The 18188-nt window shown below is 39.8% G+C and overlaps 1 protein-coding gene across 1 annotated transcript in view; it reads left to right on the forward strand.

The window, feature by feature from the left end:
- Window positions 1-2226: 2226 nt before the first annotated feature.
- LOC141765728 (solute carrier family 45 member 3) overlaps window positions 2227-18188 on the forward strand; it is a 42973-nt gene continuing 27011 nt past the window's right edge. Inside the window, exon 1 of the mRNA XM_074631932.1 lies at window positions 2227-2363. The gene's annotated coding sequence lies outside the window, so the exon portion shown is untranslated. The remainder of the gene's footprint in view (window positions 2364-18188) is intronic.

Genomic DNA, 18188 nt, shown 5'->3' on the forward strand with positions numbered 1-18188 from the left:
TTAATAGCTTCATGTTGGAACCTGCAACTGTTTATATCACACTACCATGCCGAGAACCCACAAAACTGTAAGAATATGTATTGCAGAGTGTTTAGCATTCTTGGGATTGGTCTCAGTGGCCTGGAGTATTGGGTTTCCTTGGGAAAAGAGCGTTGGGTGCCGATTCAGCAGGACGGTCCACATCTCCCTCCTCTCTCAGTTCTGTACACATGATTGAAAGTTATCAGAGCAACATTCACAAGCTGGATATGAAAAGTTTTTCCTTAAAGAACAGTAAGTTACATATGGAAAACAAGTAGCACCAGGCACTTGTTCAAAGTGGTTTTGACAGTAGTGAAACCTAAGGCTCTCCTCAGTCGAACCAGCACGGGCTGAAGTAGGCCTATTAGTTGGACAAGGATGTCTAGTCACTCTCAGGCACAGAAACATGACCGGACAACAGTCATCTACAGCATGTCATGGACCATAAACTCTTCTTTCTTCCTTGTTTCATGTCCATTCATGTGGAAACTCCTCAGTGCTTAACCGGAAACATTAGTTTACATTTGTCTGATTGATTTATTTGGGCCAACTGTGGAAAACCATAGTGACTGATACAATATATAAATAATAACAATAAAATATGTTTATATTTTATTATTATTATTTTATTTATTTCTCTGACACATGCAAATGGCCAGCTGTAAGTGGAAACTTTGTCCTACCTTGGAAAGCAGTAATGTTTTCTGTGCCAGTGCTAGTTTTACCCTTGCAGGGCAGAATTACTCAGTGATAATTGATTTCCACACTTAATTTAACTTGCCTGGGAATTACAAGTCTGAGGAATGAATGGCATGCCAGCACTGGCTGGACAGCAATCTGGTAATACGCAAGAATTAAAAGATTGTTTCAATGAAAAGAAAAACATTATGATTTAATTTGCTTAATGGGATTTTTTTTTTCTGACGTGGCCACTAGTAGAGGATACAGTTGTGCTTTAAAACAACATGAAGAATATGATGCAGAATCTGTAGTGAAAAGCATTCTGAGCTTTTTTCTTTTCTTTTCTTTTTTAAATCCACAGGTTTAGGTTTGCCCCACTTGGCAAATTGTAGGCAGATTTAATGCATACACATTCAATAATACACTTTTAAGAGCCTAATTGTAAAAATTGTGGAACAATGGTCAGATGCTATGTTATTTCTGCTTCATGCAATGAACCAAAGCCATGATATTTAAAATGAGCAATCTAAACTAGAAAGAAAACACTTGTTTTCTGTAAGAAGAAAAGTGGGGTGACAGTTGAGATGTATGTGTGCAGGTAAAGTGTCAGGAGAAGGATGAATTATAGTAGTAAATGAAGGAAAGCAGAACAATGATGTAATAATTAATTTAAAATGCAGTCAATCAATAATAATATTAGAAACGTTTTTTTCAAAAGCATGACTAAATAAAAACATATTTATTAATCTATTTATTTATTTACTCATCTGTTTGTTTACGTCACCACTCGCTGGTAATGCTACCGGAACTTGCTTGTCTTTGCTTAAAGAAAATAAAAGCTTGTGTGACCTGTTATGAGGCACTTTAAAAAAGAACATTATAAACACCCCACAGGCCAGATTTTATTTTTTACAAATCTATGATTGTATGATAATGAAAAGATCACTCCCTATTTGTTCACACTGTTGTTTTCAATGTTTGTTGTTATGTGTATAACAAATCTTAAAATACTTAAGGCACTGTAGACAGACATGGTTGGGTGGTGTATGTATACAAGATCTGTAAATTATGTTATGTATGTTTGTTGCAAAGTGTCAATAAAAATATAATTTAAAAAAAAAGAAAAAGAACATTGAATGAATGAATGAAAGACTTTATTTTGAGCATAAAAATAAATAAAAACAGGTACAAAATAATAACAAACAAAACAAGAGTAATAGTGTCCGAAAAGGAGTAGGTAGAAGTAAAACTTATATTTCCCTACCCCTTTCTCACTTCTCCTCTAATAACTCATATATCATAGAATGATAATATAATATAATATATAAACTATCCCATATTTATTTACATCCCAAATTAAATATATGAATTATATGAACATTATAAAACATTAAAAAATGTGTCTTGGTTTAGTTTAGTGTGCACGCATCTTAAAGTCTTTATTTGTTTGTTTCAGTTTTATATCGAGTTATTAGCACTGTGAGTGCTTTCAGTCCGTTTTATTTTGAAAGTTCAGACCGGAAGTCGTGGCTGTAGTTGCCGTTAGCTTGAGCGGTTGTCACAGCTGGGTCTCTGGCTCTCTACAAGTTGAGCAACAGCGAGACGTCTGCAGCGAAGCAAAGTTGCTGCACAGGATTTTCTGGAGCTGCATTTAACTTAAGGTGAAGTCTCACTCAATTAAATAATATACTGTACGTTTTGTGGTATTTATTTGACAGAAAAACTGCGCCTATTCCGCCTCGTTTATTAGACACACACCGTATGTAACCGCGATAACGTTACTTAGCAACTCAACGGTCGATGTGTGGCGGTTAGAACTTATTAATTGTATGTACCGTTGAAACCGCAGATATGTGGGTTCATTTTCGACCCAAACGTCGGCGTGTGTATCGCTGAGGTCGTGTTTAATTCATACGACGCCAGAAACTGAGATTTAACGTGAGTCGAGCTGAAAATGGAAGCGGTGTGGTTGTGTTAGGTCTGTGGCTGAAAGGTGTATGGTTATAGTCGGGGTCCAGCAGCAGCGTGGTGCTTTCTGGAAGTTTTTCCACTCTGCGTCGTTGACTGCAGCTCTATACCACCATCAGGCTCCTCTGCACACACTGACACTGATGTGGTGCCAAGTGCCATGGTGGCAATAACTTTACAGGCTTACAGACCGATATAACCGTCTCTGCCTTCGTCTAATTCCCTGTTTGGCGCTGTGTTGGTGAAAACCCTGCTGTTTTGACACTAGGATATATGGGGGTGGTGGAGGCGTTTCAGGACACCCTGTCTGGAAAGTAATTAAAACTATTCCCTATCACCATGCAGTAAATTGGGATTAAAATCCACTAAATAACATTTTATTATCTATATCTACTCAGATGTTATGACATGCTCTACAGTGGATTCAGAAATAATTAAAACTCAACAAATATTTCTGTTTGATTCCCCACTAGTTACCCTGTTAAAAAATATAATAAGTAGACTAATGTAACTATTTTAATTACTTCATCAAAATAATGAACTTTTGATTACTTTTCTAACACATGTTTTAAACTGGACAATAAAGCTGGAAAGTCCTTAAATCATAAACCTGGCAGTGTAAACCTCACAACAGTAGTAATGTTATATTCTACATATACGTTTTTTACAGAAAAGAATATATTTGGATGCCACCCATTTATAATCACCAACATTTTGATTAATAACTAACATAATTAAAAAAAAATTTCCTCAGTAACTGTAACTGATTACAATTACATTTATTTTGTAATTTAATTACATAATCCATTACATGTAACTAGTTACTCCACAACATTGTAGGTTTCAGTAGTCAGAGAGCCAGCTAAGCTATGATATGATAATACAGCTGTGAACACAATCTTTAGCAAATGAACATAAGACTTTTTATTGTACTGAATTTAAGAAATCTTAATGAGAAAATATTCTTTGCAAGCCTTCACATTTCTACAGTTGATAGTCGACCAGAAATCCCAGTTTGTAAGTACAACTCCTACTAGAACATATGGGGTCTTGCTCAACAGCGCTTCAGCAGTAGTTGTTGAAGATGATGAATGAATCAGTGACTGCTCCTACATCATTTCCAAGTAGTCAACTCTTCCTGTCAGAAACTTTAACTTCCTTGTTACACTGATTACTCACTGATTACTCACGGACTCTTATCTTTTTGTTGTAGTTCTCACTGGAAACCGGTAGCAGAAATGTATTCTTCACCAACTGTTTGGTGACAGTAGAGTCACTGGCACATATTAAAATTTTGGATTAATCCTTGTCTAAAATAGTCTCTACTAATTGTGTGTTACTGCCTAAAAATCTGTTTATTATTGATGCTTAAAGCTAGGGTTGGTAATCTTGAGAAACTAGCAAGAGTATGGTGGATTTTTAAAATGATCCAACCGAAAATCCCAGTCCAGTGTTGCCAACTCTTTTCCAATGAAAGTAGCTAGCAGCACTAGCTCCCGAAAGTCGCCAAGTCTGCAACACTGGCAGCCCGTCCCTTCAGGCCTCCCTCCAAAGCTACTCCCCCCAAATTATTATTATTATGTACGTAAACACATCATAATGAACGGCAAACATGGCTATTGTTAGTACTCACAGCTGTCAAGCTAGCAGCTTGTGGAAGACTCCGGTAACGCGCAATGAGTGCATGGGCAGAATCTGACTTGCTCACAGTTAAAATATGAAAGAAAATTCTCAAAAAGGTGACACTGCATTTCTTTTGTTACCTCGTTTCCACCCTCTTTTAGACAAGCTTTTTGCTTACTTTTGTCTCACCTTTTAAGGCCTCTTTCTGATTTTAATTTCTTTATTTAGAAAATACTGTCAGGTATGTAAACTACATTTTATACTAAGTAGCCTAAACTCCTTCTCTAGCAAGCTGCAGTTTAGAGCTTACGTTGTTTTTTTTTGTGAATCTGGTTTTTGGCTTGTACAAGACCCTTCAAGATTCAAAGACCACATTAAGAAGGAAGAGGATCAAAAGGTCAAACAGCTCTAACCCATGACAGAGCGACTTTTATTGTCACCATGACCGTGACTCTGCCGCTACACAAAGACCTCTTTCCCCTCTCCATGGACCACTCAAGTGTGTTATTCATTCTACCCTGGAAAATAGACTCTTCTCTTTAGCCCTGTTGGCCCTGGCAGCTCTTCTCCTCTCTTCTCTATTGTTGACACTATTTAGTTTACTTATAACAATCCTGAACTTTTTCCTTTTTTTAAATTATACAAAGTCTAATCTTGTCTTCTGCTAGTGTGTGTTATACTAGTTTCCATGTGAGATTTCTGGGTTGTACTGCCATATATTGTATAAGAAGTGGATGTAGTTGCCGTGACATCACCCATTGGTTTGTGGACTGCTGTTTTGAAGCCTCGAGTTCAGCATTTTGGCTGTTGCCATCTTTGTTTTTGGCCATCACTGTTGTTTTTTTGCAACCAGAAGTACACAAGAGGGTAGAGCTAAGTACAACTGAACACTGAATAAGATGTTTTCAGGCGACCAAAAAGGTTATAATTAAATGTCATGAACTGAAAACACACTGTAAAAAGGTTAAGGTAGTAAGACAAAAACACAGACCAGACCAGACCAGACAACGCCGTGGTAGCGACCTGTCAATCACAAGGTAGCCATGCCCTAAATCATACCCTGCTTTATCGTCTGTTTTACTCTAAATGGGACCATAGTAGAGTGCTCCAGGGATGATGTATTTTTGTAGGCCAACCAGGAAGTTAGCATCGCCCTGGGTACTCGACAAAAAGCGAATGGGATTTTTCTATTGTGTTTTGGATTATTGCAGAAAATAAGCTCTGTGCTAAAATGCTATCTCATTTCTGGGTTTTAGGACTCATTCCTGTAGCACTCTATTTACTAAATGAACATCATTCTGTATTGAAGAAGACTTGAAACTAGCGATTGAGACCATAAAGTTATGTTTGCAATGTTTTCTGAGGTAATAAATCAAGTGAGAAGTTGGGTCATTTTTGCATACTCTTCTATACAATCAGACTTCTTTTTGCAACCAGAGGAGTCGCCCCCTACTGGCTATTAGAAAGAATGCAAGTTTAAGGCACTTAAAGGCACTGCGTTAACATCATCCATAAGTATACGACTGCTAATGATCAGTGACTAGCAGTCATTCTGATCAGAAAGGCTGATCTCAGAGCAGCCCCATTCTTAGCAGTCACTGCTTTCTATGTGTTGCCCCAGGAGGAGTTTGCAACGCTCTCTGCGGAGCTCATCTGCTCCACAGTGATAGAAATGCTTCTTAACCCAGGATGCTGTGGCTAGACCAGCTGGCTGTTTTCTGACAGTCTAATATATCCCCAAGCCAAGCGCAGGATAATCAGCCACCGTCGAGGACACCAAGCTACTTAGGCAGACTGAAGGCTTTGCAGTTTTAATCAGTCGTAGGCTGTTTATCTCCAGCTCGGATTGCTCTCTATGCTTTGCTTTCCATACGTACCTGGATACTCAATGAATTACACTTGGCTTCTGCATATGTTTTTTTGAAGACAGGTGGTGGATTATTGTGGTGGGTGTGATTTTTAGCTTCCTCCTCCTAATGCGGAGGGCCCGAAGAGCTTTTGCTGGAAGGTTTTTTTCTTTCTCTTAAGCTCTGTGTCCTCTTCAAAGCATTGTGTGCTGCTGTTGCTCTGGTATCATGTGTAGCCATGAACAATCACAGGTATGCAATCTGTACAATGGTTGTCTCTCACACAGTGCAGGAGACACTCACTTCAGTGGGAAAGCGCTGTTTTATGGTTCTCATGGCAATCCTGTTTCTTTACATTGCTTTCAGGATTTAACTTTCATGTCCTAGTGTAGTCAGGTTAGTCAAGTTGTGGCGCTTCAATGGTCTAAACTGTGTTTTTCTGTAGTTTTTGTTGTGTGTGTCATGGGAGATTTATCCTAGTTGTTGCTGTGCCTCAATTTTATGCAATATATTACTTTTTTTTATTTTCTGTCTGCAGGAAATTAGCCTAGATGAAACCTTGTCTGCACTTAAGTTGGACCAATTGCCTTGGGGTTTTATGTAAACCGAGCTGTCGGTTTTATATTGACAAAAGCCATGCTGGCTGCCTCTGTTTTCTTTGTCTCTGCGTGAACTCCGATTTAGCTAATTTCTCAGATCTGCGTGGCGTATTTTGTTGTTATCTTTAGGCAAACATTCAAACCACTTGGGCCTGGCACATTCACTGCTGAAGTGAATGTGTCCCTCAAGCGCTAATCATTGTAAAAACAGTGAGCTCATTTGTTGAAACAGGAGGTGGCAGAGAAATGTAATGGTAAAAGAAAGTTGATGGGGAAAAAGTGTTAGATTTTTTTCCCCCTGGAGGACAACAACCACTAATCAAAGGCAAAACAACACCTGCTCACAGACTGGGAAAATCCTTGCAAGTACTGAAAAGCACATTATTAGACCACCATAATTCACTAACAGTGGGGGAAAGGGATGAATATTAAGCAACCTGTCTGGTTCCTGGATCTCTCATTGATGGGAAGCGGAGGAGCCCAAAAGTTGTTCCCAGCTCTCAGCAGGCTGCGGGGTCGAAGTCCAAGCTGTTCCCCTGTAATAGTGCTGCTCCGCTGCCAGCTGGGTCAGAGAGAAAGACCGCTTCTAGGCTCCCCTAATGGGCCAAAGCTAAAAGAAAAGATGACTGCTACCCTACCACCCAGGAATGTCACCTCTGTGACATTGTTATCATTCAGCGTTTTCATCGTTTTTGACATTATGGCTGCTTTCTCACAGTTGTTGCTGGTAATTCTACCAGCCAGTTTACTTTTATGTCATGACACTGATTTTAGCTCCTTTCACACAGAGATTCTGCAATACTGCTGTTAAGAAGATCCGCTGTTACGCCGGCTTTGCTTTTTCACTGAACCAAACAACGACGGCATAATGCTAGAGCTGTCGTGGTGAAGGTATTTCCCCTGCGGTGATAATGGTTGGCTCAACAGCTCAAAATGCATTATTATTGCAATTTTTTTTTTTTGCAAATTACATAATTTATCCTGATTTTAGTGCTGTATAAATAAGCTTTATTGTTAGGTTATTATTAGTTTATTGTTGCTTTTTAAATGACAAAGATGACAGTTTAAAAACGAATTAAATGCTTGTTTATTGTTAAATGCAGAACACAGAAGTGCTTTGGTTGCGTCTGGTTGCTATGATACAGAATATCTAAATGTCGGCTCAAGGTAGAGTACTTTCTCTGGATGAAGGGAAGGTCGAGGCACGTAGGGAGAGAGGACGGACCTGCCGGTCTATGTGTATTCATTTCTCTTCCGTTGTTGTTGTTGTTGTTCAGCACTTGTTGCCGACACGTAGGATGTGATGGTTGGTCATTGTAGAGTTTTACCCAAAGTTGAACATTTTTCACCTATCGACGACCACAAAAAAAAACATTTGTGCAGCGCTCAGCGCAGAATAGACCCTTAGCACCTCGACAAGCTGCTGCCGTTTGTAGCAAAGTGTAAAAATGTGGCACTCCCGTTGCAAAGAATTCCAAAAAGAAAAACGTGAACATAGTGGTTGTGGCGGTTGCTTGCCATCCCCTGCGGTTGGCTGGTCAATATTGCGGTATTGCAATATTGCGGTTATTGCGACAGCCCTACATAATGCCGCCCCAGTTTGTGATTTTTGGATAGCACACTGGCATCACGGGAGCAGGCGTGACGTATAACACAACAGCGTCGGCGTCTAATGTGTGTGTGTATGCGCGTGTAGTCCCGCCGTGCCGGCTATCCACACAGACTTCGGCTCAGCTCTGTGACTACCTCCGCTGCCGGCTCAGCGGCGGAACAACTCTACCCCCCGTTTCCGTCTCCATACCTTTCATACAGAACAGCGAAGCGGAATAACGGCGCAACAGTCCCGCCTTAAACAAGCTGTGTGAAAGGGGCTTTTGATTCAAGAGGGATATGACTGAAATTGCAGTTAGGTCATTTGTTCTCCGTTGAGTTCATTCAGCATTTTAATTTGAATATCATTTGAATATAACATACTAACACCTCTCTCCCTATGGCATGAAAGTCCTCTGACAGTATGATGTTAATAGCTGAGCTTCTGTCAGGATCAGAGTTCCCGTTGGACCACCTGGGAACATGGCTAACTTTAATTGGTGTGAGAGGGTGAAGGAAGGCATATTCAATTCAAGCATCTAGGTTAGGTTATCTGTGTTCTTTTAATATCTGGTCTGATTAAAGACATGAATATTCCCCATCTTCTCTTCAGTGTTGCATGAAATCGTTCCACACCAAAGTGTGTGGGTGCGTTGGCACCGGTTCAGTTCTCTAGTGGCTTGCTTGGCCAACTGCTTTTCTCTTTAGTCCTAATTTGTTGCTCTGTATTATTGTCATTCAAACTTGAATGCACTGTCACACAATGGGTGAATTATGCCAACTGCACAGCTATTCTAAAAACAGAATCATTTAGTACATTAAGGGAACATATAAGTGGCATTCATTCGGTATGGCTGGCAAAAGTAACTGTCTGTGTTTATCCTTCTCCTGTCTGTGCAGCACAAGAATAAATGATGGCACTCCATTAAAACTAGAGAGGCATTACACTGATCACTGCAACTGTCATGGAAGAATCAGTATCCTATCCAAAGCTCTGTCATTTTAGTTTTGAAGTCAGAAAAAAATGAAAAGGCGGAGAACTGTTCTGTGTTTACGTTTTCTGGGTCAGCGTGCCAGCGGTTCAATGTATCATTAGAGAGACAAATATTTTTGATTTATGATGTTTGTCAATTTAAAACATAATTTTGCAAGTCAAGAAAGTCGCAGTTTGTCATATCATTTTGTGTGAAACCGCTCAGTGAACTACATCTCTCGTCTCGTACTATGTACGTCACCAACACCAGCTAGCTAGCTAACTGCTATGTTCCACGCACAAATGTAACGTTTTCCTACCTGATGTGTTTATCCACTGACTCCTGGTCTTTTTATCAACTGGGACATAAAAGTAAGTTCATCAAAGTATGAAACACACAGACATCATAGCTTCAGAGAGAGAGACGTCACTACGCGACTGTTAGGTGTGTAGTCTTTCTGATCACGTATTTTCACAGGCTTATATTTCAACAGTTTTACAACAAACTGTGACTTTCTTGACTTGCAAAATTATCTTTTAAATTGACAAACATACTGTATGTGTGATTCATGGTGCAGTTCAAACGGGATCAAAATAATATGTCTCTCTCCGTTGACTATCATTCATATTTTTTCCAAAATAAGGTCCCATGGTGGTCCACCGGAAGGGGCGGGACTTCAGCTCTCTATATTCTGGTTCTGTGCATCGATTTTGAACATTTAAAAAAAAAAAAAAATGAAGAAAAACTGTGCAATGTGTGTTCAACAATGTTATGCAATGCTAAATCTGTAGAGTACTATTTTAAGTGTACCCATAAAGTGTGCGTACACAAATTCAGAATAAGAATGGTACTGACTGAAGATCCCTTTTTGATTGAATACATGTCATCTTCATATCGGGACCTTGCCTCTTGTTCTTGGGAGTGTTGTTGAATGTAAGCCTAGATCCTCCTTTATCAACTATACTTAAAAAAAAAAAAAAAAAGCTAACAGGGCAGCACTCACTTCCTTTTTGACGAGAGAAAAAAAACTGTTTAACTCTATTTGCGTTGTTTCACTCACACCCCCTCCGCTAGCCTAATTCAATTTACTGACTCTACTTAGTTCTGCCCACATGGCTCTCGTGCAGAGGGGCCTGCGTGGCATTGAAAGCCAAACAGCCTCAGGTCGGGCTCAGGTCCGCCGAAACAGACGGCAAACGAGCCTATCGCTTTTCCGTAATTCCCCATTAATGAGAAGCACTACTTGAGAGTTTGACATGGCTGCTAAACCACAGTTGAAGTCCAGATGAGACAGGCCCTGGAGCAGGGATAACACAGGCTTGTCCTTAGACATTTTCCCATGGCGATAAGGACTTGGCCAGATGTTTGCAATACATATTCACACTCCCTCTCTTTGACTGCAGTCAGAGAAGCCCCAGAGAGTGTGCAATGTGGCAAATCTAGAAAGAGCAAATCTGGTAAGGCGTTTAGTGTGCCAAATTATGAATGACCCTGCCACCTCCTGATACTTTTCTTACTGAAACTTCCTGGAAACACAGAGCCAAGGGGACAGGGAAAGGTTTCCAACTTGAATTAGCCCTCTTTGAAGTGTGTCCCTGTGAATGGGGAAACGGCATATTATAAGACACCACAGTGTTCTCTTTCATGTAGCGAGCTGAAAGGGATGCTATTGAGTGTTTGAGGGAGACCTTTGATATGTGAGATGCTCTGTGCTTTGTGAAAGGATCAAGCTTATGATTTGAGTCAATATGTGTGTGAGGGCTTTGATGCCGGCTCCTGCCAGTTCAGTGTTTTATCAGAAATGTTCCGTACAGCGGGCTTAGGGCATCAGCCATGATGGTCCCTACAGCTCGCATATGTGTGAAAAGGCTGCTGCTCATGCACACATGTGTACAGTAACACACACACACACACACACACACAGCCACATCTAATGGAATTGCTGTTCCACTCTAGTTGACAGTAAACACATGTCCCGTTTTTTAACTTGTTTGGGTAGTTTGATATCGAGTGTCCTGTCCAAGCATTAGAGGACATGACTGAAATGAAGGAAGGAAAGATTTGTCTTGATTACATGTTTCTTTTGTTGGAAGGCTTTTCATCTTGTAGAGTTGACGATTGACATTTCTTATTTTCCCAAAACGCCCAGGCAGGGTAGCCTTCCGGCTTTTAGTCTGCATTTTCGGGTTGGGCACACAAAGATAGCAACGTTGTAAAACGCTTCCTATTGTGTAATTGTGTTTTTATGCTGCTGTTTTTGAAGGAAATGCTACATTAAATATGATTACAGTGCCACTGCAGACAGAGCACTTCATGACTGTGGGCAGGATGTTTATTAAAATGTATTTAAATGTTGTTTGCACACAGGATTAACGATATGTGGAGGGTCATGGTGTGTGTGTGTGTGTGTGTGTGTGTGGGTTCATGCCTTCCTGTGTATGCTACTGGTTGGAGAGGGAGGGAGAGGACTTTGCCCTTCTCTTCCATCTTTACCATCTGGTTTGTGTAGCATTTGACTGAGGCGTTAATCATTGTGCCTTAGGGCCACTGCTGCTCTGACAACAGCTGGAAAGAGGAGATGGACCTGTTGATGTCCATCTGTCCTTATGTCTGTCAGTCCTGCACTGCTGTATAACTGTATCCATGCAGCTGGAAGGTTCATGACCTTGGTGTTTTCTAGTTTCTCGAAAAACAGCTGGAAGGGTCTCCCTGGCAGTATTTCCTCTAGCCGTAATGTCTCTCAGCCCTCAACTTCCTATAAGTCACTCTCTGACTCTATAGGCTACTTCCATTTTTTTCCAAGTATTGGAAGTTTGCTGACATGCCTTTTATTTTGAGGAATTGCACAAGCACTGAAAAGGGGAATTGGCTATATCTGAGCCAGCCAAAACTCTGTAAAATGTTTCCTTGTCCTTATCATCCTCATATTTTGGGACGTCATTTACGCTGTTGGAAACGTAGCTAGTTTGCAATACAAGCAAAGAGAACAATGAAGTTCTGTTTTTTTAATGCCATCAAGAGTCTGCCCCCTGGCTACCCAGAGGTGGAGACTAGAAATCCAAGCTGAAATCGCCTGTAGCCTGTCACGTAAATGACGGTGCTGGTTGCAAGAAGAACAACAGTTTTTACAGCTGCGACCTTTTTTGGTCAATACAACACGCACTGAGGAATTTATGGCTTCAATCGACTATATTTACCATCAACACTGATTGGACATCCACAAAAAAGGTGGTGAATTTTCCCTTTAATGCCTCCACTGGTGTCCTCTTCCCTGAACGAACCTCGAAGTGTAAATGAGACCTGGTTATGTGGCCTTATGGGCTAAATAATGTATTGTTTCAGCATCAAAATTGCAATGTGTGTGTCAATGGCAGACTACATAGACCATTATACTGGTTTATATAACATACAAATTATTACAGTTTGTGTCTTTGAAATTGGCCATGAAAAAACCCCAGTGTAATAACTTTGGCATCTGTGGGTACGACACAAGGCTACATGACAAATTTTGACACTTCATCTCAATACCATTAATCCATGTATGATGAGTGCCAAACCAGAATAAAATGTCATCCCATAGGACAAATGTATTTTAGATCTAATGTGCACTATATGCAAAAAGCTCAGAGTGCAACAAAGGTTCTTTATCATTTTGAAAACATGGTACCGCTTCTTGTTATTACCTAATAGGGTTTATTATTAAAGGTTATCCATCCGATAATCTCACAAATGTGTTTTTCTCACGTTGCCATTGCATAACTTAACATTATTACAACTGATGAAAATTAGCCTTTTGCCCAACACTGGCTCATTTACAGTGATGTTGATAAATGTACATCGTCTGTGAAAAAATAAATTAAGTGTAACAAGCCTGCATTAATTGTTGAGTATTGAGTAAGTGTAATGTTGAATTAATGGGAAACTGCTCTAATTTCTCTGAAATCAGTCTAATCATTGATTGGTGATATATTGTCTCCATATTGAGCTATACAAATTAACAGCAAACATGTATTGTATCACAGTTCATTTAAACATATTCGTTCATTATCAGTCACTGCAGTAACCGCTGTTATTTACAGTTAATAAAGAAAAGATTTAATTGAGTCTCAATCTGACAGCTTAAATAACTGTATTATGTCCTCTTTCAACCCCTGTCTTCTTCCCATTAGCAGCTGGGAAGAATTACAGGATGAGAGTTCCTCCTAAAGACAATTCATGTTTCCGAGAACATCGTTCCTCTGTGGACGTTTATAGGCATCTCTCTCTCTGAACTCCATTTGTGTTTTCTGTTTGTTCTACAATAGTCCATGCATGTTCCTGTAAGGACACCTCTTTTCTCAGTAGAATAACACATGTCCTGCAGTGAGGCTCCTTTTCAGGAAGAGATCCTACAAGCAAGTAATGCTCTCATCTTTTGTATGGGACTTGAAAGCAGTGCTCTTTCAGTTTCTGTTTTGGACGTGTCCAGCTATTAGTCTAGTTAATGGATCCAGATGGAAGAAATGCAAGATGATTACTTCAGTGATTCTTGATGCAGGATTTTCTTATCAATATTTAATATGATCATTATAAAACTCACAAGGAAAAAGGAAAAATGTAGCCTTTTTTACATGGTGTGTTCCCATTTATTTGCTTGATGGTTTTATTCGGTCCAAATCTGATGGTTCTTAATCTCAGTTCTGTGTGAGACATCCCCTGTGGCAGATATATTACATTTACAGTACATACAGTAAAAGAAGAAAATTACATTTGTTCTGGGAAAAGGACATTTGCACGATCAATATAATGTTGCATGCATTGTTGTTGAGACATTTTGATACAATTATTAGGGCTGTCAAAGTTAACGCGATAATAAAATGTTAATGAAAAAATTTGTTTTAATGTCACAAATTTATTTAACGCATTAATGCAACTTGCAATTTTTAGGCTGTAGTGGGCTCAGTTTTAAAGCTAGAGCGAAGATAGTGGCATCATATGGAACTAGAAAATTGGTATGATATTGGTACCAACATCCAATGGTACCAATGTCATAGTAGCTTGGAAAGAGGCTAAATAGCGCTCCAAACTAACACTACATTTTGTTTTGTTTTGTTTTTTTCAAGGAAAAACTGGCATGGCCATTTTCAAAGGGATCCCTTGACCTGAAAACAAGGCCTATGGAAGGAGGCTGGGACACGGGCGGACATGGGTCTTGGGGTATGGGGTATAGCACATGCGCAGTGTAACTGAAGCTGCGGTCATGCGTTGTGATTGGCTCAATTTCGGCTAGGGCAGACCAGATTTTACTGCGCATGTGTTGTACCCCAAAGATATGTTGATGACGCATGACCCCGCCTCCTTCAATAGGCCTTGCCTGGAAATGGGTTCTATGGATACCCACGAGTCTCCCTTTGACAGACATGCCCACTCTATGATAATCACATGCAATTTTGGGCAAGTCATAGTGAAGTCAGCACACTGACACACTGACAGCTGTTGTTGCCTGTTGGGCTTGAGTTTGCCATGTTATGATTTGATCATATTTTTTATGCTAAATGCAGTACCTGTGAGGGTTTCTGGACAATATTTGTTATTGTTTTGTGTTGATAATTGATTTCCAAAATAAATATATACATACATTTGCATAAAGAAAGCATATTTGCCCAATCCCATGTTGATAAGAGTATTAAATACTTGACAAATCTCCCTTTAAGGTACATTTTGAACAGATAAATAATGTGCAATTAATTTGCGATTAACTATGGACAATCATGCAATTAATCACAATTAAATATTTTAATCCATTGACAGCCCTAAAAATGATACATTAGAGGTGGACTTGTGTCAGTAATTTTTTGATAGAGCAGATGTTTTTGGCACCTCTGTTGTGGACTTGGGTACGTCTAAGATTTTTTTTTTTTAAATACAATATTAACAAAGCATGTGATGATACTAGATAGTGCTACACCCATATCACAATGGAAACTGCATTCTTTGGGGAAAACCCTGCATTTCTCGCCGACACATGTCAAATTTTGTCACACGTCAGTCCTGAAATTGGGTACGTAGGAAAAACCCTACAACCCTAAGTTAACTTTGTTGCTTTGAGTTCATCTTCTCTTCTCAGGCACAGGAAAAAACATGTGTAAAGCAGTCTTGTGCAAACTATGACTGATCCTAAAGGGGGATGTAACATCATGTGTGCCTCTTGGTGCAGCTTTATGGATGGATTTAACATTTCATAATTGAATTTTCATTATTTATGATACTGTGCAGCTGTGACAGTTCTTGTGGCGGTGTGCAACAGATGGCCATGTTTAAGTAAAACACTGATGGGATTCTGCAGCTTTAAGGGACTATATAGAAGAGTCTTGGACCATCTATGTTATGTCTTCGTATAGATAACTCCTGGAGAATGTTAGCCGTCTGGTGCTGGTCACTGGAGTAGTGCTAATCCTGAAGGCGCTACATGTTAAAAGCTATTCGGTATGTATAGAAGCTCTGTGTTTAATGTGTTTAAGCATCAGCGTCACGTATTTACTTAAAGGTTAATTTGCTGTGGAAGCACACAATGAGTGATTGATCCTTCCCATCCCGTCCTTCGTGCTATGTATAATGTGGGTGACATTTAGGCTTTATTGGGTCCCTGCTGCTATGCCAAGAGTAGTGTCCCTTGAATTCTATTTCTGACACACTGTTTTTGGTTGCCTTGGTTTATCAAAGCAGAGAGCAGTGTGTTGTAGCTTATTATGGGCGCATTGGGTTTGGCCAGCAGTGGAGAAGCTGGGTTTGTGGAAAAGGCTACCGTGGAATTAAAACCTTCTTTGCCTGCCCAGAGTGCTTATGCGTCTTTAGCCAGAGCTGTAGTCAAGCGCGCAGACACACCATGTTAACAATAGAAACACTGCAGCACAGAAGGTTGAATATGTGACAGCAGGTTTTGGTGCAGTATCATTTTATGTAGCAACAGAGTAATTTGTAGAAAGAGCTGTCCACTGGTTGGGGAAGGAAGTATCTGGTAGGGCTGCAACGATTATTATCATAGTCGTTCATAATCTGTTATTATTATTATTTTCTCCATTATTTGATTACTTGTTTGGTCTATAAAATTGTGAAAAATGACAATCAATGATTCCCAAAGCCCAAGATGACGTCCTCAAATGGTTTGTTTTGCCCACAACTCAAAGATATTCAGTTTACTGTCATAGAGGAGTAAAAAAATCAGAAAATATTCACATTTAAGAACCTGGAATCTGCGAATTTTGACTTTTTCGATTATCAAAATAGTTGACCATTAATTTAACAGTTCAATAGGTCAATCGATTCAAATATTAATCGTGATTAATCACATGATTTTCCATAGTTAATTGCGATTATTCACAAGTTAATCTCAAATTTTTTATCTGTTCAAAATGTACCTTAAAGGGAGATTTGTCAAGAATTTAATACTCTTATCAACATGGGAGTGAACAAATATGCTTTCTTTATGCAAATGTAAGTATATAATTACTATTAATCAATTAACAACACAAAATAATGACGAATGTTGTTCAGAAACCTCACAGATACTGCATTTAGCATAAAAAATATGCTTAAATCATAACATGGCAAACTCAAGTCCAACAGGCAACAACTGCTGTCAGTGTGTTGACTTGCCCCAAACTGCATGTGATTATCATAAAGTGGGCATATCTGTAAAGGGGAGACTCGTGGGGACCCATAGAACCCATTTTCATTCACATATCTTGAGTTCAGAGGTCAAGGGACCCCTTTGAAAATGGCCATGCCAGTTTTTCCTCGCCAAAATTTTGTGCAAGTTTGGAGCATTATTTACTGCTACCTTCACTACAAGGTAGTATGACATGGACAATGGATTCCTTACGTTTTTCTAGATTCATATGATGTCAGTATCTTCACAGTAGCTTTAAAATTGAGCTCGCTACAACCTAAAAATCACAAGTTGCGTTAATGCGTTAAAGCAATTAGTGGCGTTAAAACAAATTTGTGTTAACGCGTTATTATTGCGTTAACTTTGACAGCCCTAATGACAACTAATCGATTAATCGTTGCAGCTCTTGTATCTGGTATGAAACTTGAGGTTTTGGGGGGTTTTGGCTGGAGCCTCCGTTTTTTTCAGTATATACCTCATTATTCTTACTTCCATACAGTTCTTCTGGACCGACACGATGAAAACCTTTTTTGGGTGTTTTCCATTTCTAGTTGATTATTAAGCTACTAGGAGGGTGTGTGTTCGAGATATGCATATTTGTACTTGGGGTGGGTAAATTTCACACCATTGAGATAATACATCTTTGCCAACTATTTAAAAGGAAGGGCATTATTAGTTTTGTGTGTGCTTGTCCAGATTTATCGGAACAGACGATATGTGAGGGGTAAAGACATATTCGGTAAATGAGGACACAGAGGTCCAGGCTGAGTTGGTGAGGCCCTGCCTTTTTCCAAAATGGGATTTTCAGAATTCTCTCAATTCCAGGCAAGCCGCTCCTGTTGCAGAGGGGAAGTGCTGCCAGCAGCCATTCTGCACACTCTGTCTTCATATTGATCTGCCTCTGGGCTCCAGAAATGGGGATTCCTTAAAGCCAGTCGTAGTCTAATGACATTACTCAACACCCCTCCACCCACCACTAACCCCACTTTAGAGCTCCCTTCGCTCCACATTTTCCCTTCCTCTCACTGTTATCTAATTAAAAGCATTTCTATAGAGGGTTGGTCTTGGCCTCCAGGCGTGGGGTACGGACATGGCAGCTAGCCGGGGGTTGAGTGATGGTGTGTGTGTGTTCATGCGAGCAATCTTGGGTGCATGTCTGCGCGTGTGTGCATGTACGTGTCTCTCAAATAGGCTTACTGCTGGCTGAGCTGGTGAACCAGGAAAAGGGTTAAAGCAG

Source organism: Sebastes fasciatus, chromosome 4, assembly GCF_043250625.1.
Source record: "Sebastes fasciatus isolate fSebFas1 chromosome 4, fSebFas1.pri, whole genome shotgun sequence".
Classification (NCBI taxonomy): Eukaryota; Metazoa; Chordata; class Actinopteri; order Perciformes; family Sebastidae; genus Sebastes; species Sebastes fasciatus.